The following is a 6,315-nucleotide window of genomic DNA, read 5'->3' on the forward strand; positions in this document are numbered from 1 at the left end:
ACTCATAACCAAACAAGGAAAACAGGTTGATGATGATTCAAATAGATATAGAAGTAGCAAAAATTGGAATCAAACATAAAAAATGTAATATATGAACTAGGAAATCAAAGAGAATAAGAATGCGTGACTGGCATTCATGAATGGGTTTGGGTAAAGCAGAGGAAAGCAGATTTCAAAATGCCAAAACCAAAACATGAATGAAAATATTTTACAGAAATTTGGGCAGCATTCCGGCTAAAATTGGATTGTCCCGGAAAATAAACAGCAATCAAATAGTTCATATGAATTAAAATTAAAGCTTGAAATTACATATAAGGAATATAAACATGAAAATTCAGTGTAAAGAGCAGCATGAAACAAGAAATCACAGCATATGAACATTACAAACATCACAGCAACAGCAGAATTGCAAATTTGATAAAACAGAAATATGAACAGTGCAAGTAAACAGGCCTAAATCCACTAACCACATCCTAGGGTACCTAACAACCTAAAATCCACTACAACATGCATATCTAACTAGCCAAAACATGAACATAAAAAGAAAATAATGAAATAATGACTAAGGATAGAAGGGTGGCGTTCGTCGGAACCTGGTAGGCCGAATAAGGAGAGTGGGTAGAAAGGTGGCTGGGGGTGGTGGTGACGGCGTCTGGCGCGGCGGCTGGCGGTGGTGGGCACGGCTGTTCGGGGTAGGGGGAAAGAAGGGATGGGTAATGGGGTATGGGGGTAAGAGGGGAAGGGAGCGGTAGGTGTGTGTGTGGCGGATGGGGGGGCGCGGCTGGGACGGGCGGCGGCGGTGGGTGGTGGTTGCGAAGGGGGCAGTGGCGGAGAAGGGGGAAGAAGAAGAAAGAAGAAGAAAGAAGGGGGAGAAGGAAGGGGGTCGGTGGCGGCGGCGTCTGGCAGGTCGGCGGCGTCTGGGGGTGGCAGTGATGGTGGCTGGATGGTGGTGGTTGGATTGGAGGGGAAGAGAGGGAGGAGAGGGTTTCAGGGGGGGCGCGACTGATAGGGTTCGCATGGTTGGGGGGTTATAAATTTGAATCCACGCGGCTGCGTGGAGCACGCGGTTGCGTGGCTGGAGCGAAATGGGGGGTGACGCGATCGCTTGGGTGACGCGATCACATGGAGGGCAAAAAAGATTGAATGACGCGATCGCCTGGCGCATGCGATCGCGTCGCTGGGATTTGTGCTAAACGCACGAATCCAGCGTCGTTTCAGCGCAACTCTCTGTCTCCTTTGGGGTGTTCTTGAAATCCATGCGACGCGGTCGCGTCGCTCACGCGGTCACGTGGGATTGGTTGTGTGCAAGTGACGTGATCGCGTGGGTGATGAGCGGATAATTTATACGCTTTTTGGCATTGTTTTTAGTATGTTTTTAGTAGAATCTAGTTACTTTTAGGGATGTTTTCATTAGTTTTTATGTTAAATTCACATTTCTGGACTTTACTATGAGTTTGTGTGTTTTTCTGTGATTTCAGATATTTTCTGGCTGAAATTGAGGGACTTGAGCAAAAATCAGATTCAGAGGTTGAAGAAGGACTGCTGATGCTGTTGGATTCTGACCTCCCTGCACTCAAAGTGGATTTTCTGGAGCTACAAAACTCAAAATGGCCCGTTTCTAGCAATATATAATAGTCCATACTTTGCCCGAATTTAGACGACGCAAACTGGCGTTCAACACCAGCTCTCTGCCCAATTCTGGCGTTCAGCGCCAGAAACAAGCTGCAAAGTGGAGTTCAACGCCCAAACTGGCACAAAAGCTGGCGTTCAACTCCAAGATTGACCTCTCCACGTGTAGACTTCAAGCTCAGCCCAAACACACACCAAGTGGGCCCCGGAAGTGGATTTATGCATCAATTACTTACTTCTGTAAACCCTAGTAACTAGTTTAGTATAAATAGGACTTTTTACTATTGTATTAGACATCTTCGGATCATCTTTGGATTATCTTTTGATCTATTGATCACGTTTTGGGAGCTGGCCATTCGGCCATGCCTGGACCTTTCACTTATGTATTTTCAACGGTAGAGTTTCTACACTCTATAGATTAAGGTGTGGAGCTCTGCTGTTCCTCAAAGATTAATGCAAAGTACTACTGTTTTTCTATTCAACTCAACTTATTCCGCTTCTAAGATATTCATTCGCACTTCAACATGAATGTGATGAACGTGACAATCATCATCATTCCCCCACGAACGCGTGCCTGACAACCACTTCCGTTCTACCTTCGATTGAATGATTATCTCTTGGATCTCTTAATCAGAATCTTCGTGGTGTAAGCTAGATTGATGGCGGCATTCATGAGAATCCGGAAAGTTTAAACCTTGTCTGTGGTATTCTGAGTAGGACTGTGGGATTGAATGACTGTGACGAACTTCAAACTCGCGAGTGCTGGGCGTAGTGACAGACGCAAAAGGAGGGTGAATCCTATTCCAGCATGATCGAGAACCTCAGATGATTAGCCGTGCTGTGACAGAGCATTTGGACCATTTTCACAAGAGGATGGGATGTAGCCATTGACAACGGTGATGCCCTTACATAAAGCCAGCCATAGAAAGGAGTAAGACTGATTGGATGAAGACAGCAGGAAAGCAGAGGTTTAGAGGAACGAAAGCATCTCCATGCATTTATCTGAAACTCTCACCAATGATTTACATAAGTATTTCTATCCTTATTTTATTATTTAAGTTTCGAAAACCCCATAACCATTTTATATCCGCCCGACTGAGATTTACAAGATGACCATAGCTTGCTTCATACCAACAATCTCCGTGGGATCGACCCTTACTCGCATAAGGTTTATTACTTGGACGACCCAGTGCACTTGCTGGTTAGTTGTGCGAAGTTGTGATAAAAAGTTGAGATTACAATTGAGCGTACCATGTTGATGGCGCCATTGATGATCATAATTTCGTGCACCAAGTTTTTGGCGCCGTTGCCGGGGATTGTTTGAGTTTGGACAACTGACGGTTCATCTTGTTGCTCAGATTGGGTAACTTTCTTTTCGTTTTCTTTTCAAAAATTTATCAAAAATATTTTAAAATTTTCTCACCTGTTTCCGAAAAAAAAATGTTTTGAAAAATATATTTTTTTCTTCCGAATTTTTAAGAATGAATTTTAGAGTTTCATGAAGCATGTTAAAGCTTGGCTGGCTGTAAAGCCATGTCTCAATTCTTTTTGACTGATATTTCACTTATACTCAAGAGAAGAGCTTCTTTGTCTTTCTTAGCAAATTGGCTGTTGAATGTAAGGTTCTGCTAAAGCTTGACTGGCTATTAAGCCATGTCTAACCCTCAGATTGGAGCTTTAGACTAAAAAGTATAAGATTCCTGGAATTCATATTAAAAATTTTGGAATCCTTATTTTTCTTTTTCAAAATGATTTTCGAAAAAAAAATTAAAAAAATTAAAGGAAAATACAAAAAAATCATAAAATCATAAAAATAAAAAATATTTCATGTTTCTTGTTTGAGTCTTGAGTCAAGTTGAAAGTTTGGTGTTAATCGCATATTCATCTTGCATTTTTCGAAAAATTCATGCATTCATAGTGTTCTTCATGATCTTCAAGTTGTTCTTGGTAAGTCTTCTTGTTTGATCTTGATGTTTTCGTGTTTTGCATCTTTCCTTGTTTTACATGTGCATTTTTGCATCCATAGAGTCTAAACATGAAAGATTTCTAAGTTTGGTGTCTTGCATGTTTTCTTTGCATATAAAAAGTTTCAAAAATAAGTCTTGATGTTCATCTTGACATTCAAAGTGTTCTTGGTGTTCATCTTGACATTCATATCATTCTTGCATGCATTCATTGTTTTGATCCAAAAATTTTCATGCATTGCATCATTTTCATGTTTTTCTCTCTCATCATAAAAATTCAAAAATAAAAAAAATATCTTCCCCTTTTTCTTCTTATAAATTCGAAAATTAGATTTGACTTTTTCAAAAATTTTTAAAATCTAGTTGTTTTTATGAGTCAAATCAAATTTTCAATTTAAAAATCCTATCTTTTTCAAAAATCAAATCTTTTTCATTTTTCTTAGTTATTTTCGAAAATTTTAAAATATTTTTCAAAAATCTTTTTCATATCTTTATATCATAATTTTCAAAAATAACATCACCAATTAATGTTTTGATTCAAAAATTTCAAGTTTGTTACTTACTTGTTAAGAAAGATTCAAACTTTAAGTTCTAGAATCATACCTTGTGATTTCTTGTGAATCAAGTCATTAATTGTGATTTTAAAAATCAAATCTTTTTCAAAACTAATTTCAATCATATCTTTTCAAAAATATCTTCTTATCTTATCTTTTTCAAAAATTTGATTTCAAAATATCTTTTCTAACTTCCTAACTTCTTATCTTTTCAAAATTTGTTTCAACTAACTAACTAACTTTTTGTTTGTTTCTTATCTTTTTCAAAACTACCTAACTAACTCTCTCTCTCTAATTTTCGAAAATCCCTTCCCCCTTTTTCAAAATTTCTTTTTAATTAACTAATTATTCTAATTTTTTATTTTAATTTTCAAAAATTACTAACACTTTTCAAAAATTATTTTCGAAAATCACTAACTCTTTTTCAAAAATTATTTTCAAAAATCCTTCTCCCTCATCTCCTTCTAAGTATTTATTCATCTACTAACACTTCTCTTCATCTCACATCACTGCTCCTATCCTTACCCTTGTGTTTGGATTCTTCATTCTTCTTCACCTCTATTCCTTTTCTTCTTCTACTAACAATAAGGAACCTCTTTACTGTGACATAGAGGATTCCTCTTCTTTTCTTGTTCTCTTCTCTTTCTTATGAGCAGGAACAAGGAAAAAGGCATTCTTGTTGAAGCTGATCCAGAACCTGAAAGGACTCTGAAGAGGAAACTAAGAGAAGCTAAATTACAACAATCCAGAGACAACCTTATTGAAAATTTCGAACAAGTAAAGGAGATGGCAGCCGAACCCAACAACAATAATGCAAGGAGGATGCTTGGTGACTTTACTGCACCAAATTCCAATTTACATGGAAGAAGCATCTCCTTTCCTGCCATTGGAGTAAACAACTTTGAGCTGAAACCTCAGCTAGTTTCTCTGATGCAGCAGAACTGCAAGTTTCATGGACTTCCATCTGAAGATCCTTTTCAGTTCTTAACTGAATTTTTGCAGATATGTGATACTGTTAAGACTAATGGAGTAGATCCTGAAGTCTACAGGCTCATGCTTTTCCCTTTTGCTGTAAGAGACAGAGCTAGAATATGGTTGGACTCTCAACCTAAGGATAGCCTGAACTCTTGGGATAAGCTGGTCAAGGCTTTCTTAGCCAAGTTCTTTCCTCCTCAAAAGCTGAGCAAGCTTAGAGTGGATGTTCAAACCTTCAGACAGAAAGAAGGTGAATCCCTCTATGAAGCTTGGGAGAGATACAAGGAACTGACCAAAAAGTGTCCTTCTAACATGCTTTCAGAATGGACCATCTTGGATATATTCTATGATGGTCTGTCTGAATTAGCTAAGATGTCATTGGATACTTCTGCAGGTGGATCCATTCACCTAAAGAAAATGCCTGCAGAAGCTCAAGAACTCATTGACATGGTTGCTAATAACCAGTTCATGTACACTTCTGAAAGGAATCCTATGAATAATGGGATGCCTATGAAGAAGGGAGTTCTTGAAATTGATACTCTAAATGCTATATTAGCTCAGAATAAAATATTGACTCAGCAAGTTAATATGATTTCTCAGAGTCTGAATGGAATGCAAGCTGCATCCAATAGTACTCAAGAGGCATCTTCTAAAGAAGAAGCTTATGATCCTGAAAACCCTGCAATAGCAGAGGAAAATTATATGGGTGAACCTTATGGAAACACATATAATTCATCATGGAGAAATCATCCAAATTTCTCATGGAAGGATCAATAAAAGCCTCAACAAGGCTTTAATAATGGTGGAAGATACAGGTTTAGCAACAGCAAGCCTTTTCCATCATCCACTCAGCAGCAGACAGAGAACTCTGAACAAAATACCTCTAATTTAGCAAACTTATTCTCTGATCTGTCCAAGGCCACTGTAAGTTTCATGAATGAAACAAGGTCTTCCATTAGAAATTTGGAAGCACAAGTGGGCCAGCTGAGTAAAAGGATCACTGAAATCCTTCCTAGTACTCTCCCAAGCAATACAGAAGAGAATCCAAAAGGAGAGTGCAAGGCCATTGAATTAATTACCATGGCCGAACCTGTAAGGGAAGGAGAGGACGTGAATCCCAAGGAGGAAGACCTCCTAGGACGTCCAGTGATCAATAAGGAGTTTTCCTTTGAGGAACCAAAGGAATTTGAGGC

At 38.6% G+C, this 6,315-nt stretch overlaps 1 non-coding gene across 1 annotated transcript; it reads right to left on the minus strand.

Annotated features, from left to right (window-relative positions):
* Positions 1 to 5,332: 5,332 nt before the first annotated feature.
* LOC148548842 (small nucleolar RNA R71) lies at positions 5,333 to 5,440 on the minus strand. Its single transcript, XR_015898637.1, has one exon. It is a non-coding gene; the product is annotated as a small nucleolar RNA R71 (small nucleolar RNA).
* Between the last annotated feature and the right edge of the window lie 875 nt (positions 5,441 to 6,315).

The sequence above is a fragment of the Arachis ipaensis genome, chromosome B8 (assembly GCF_059453495.1).
Source record: "Arachis ipaensis isolate K30076 ecotype BB chromosome B8, ASM5945349v1, whole genome shotgun sequence".
NCBI lineage: Eukaryota > Viridiplantae > Streptophyta > Magnoliopsida > Fabales > Fabaceae > Arachis > Arachis ipaensis.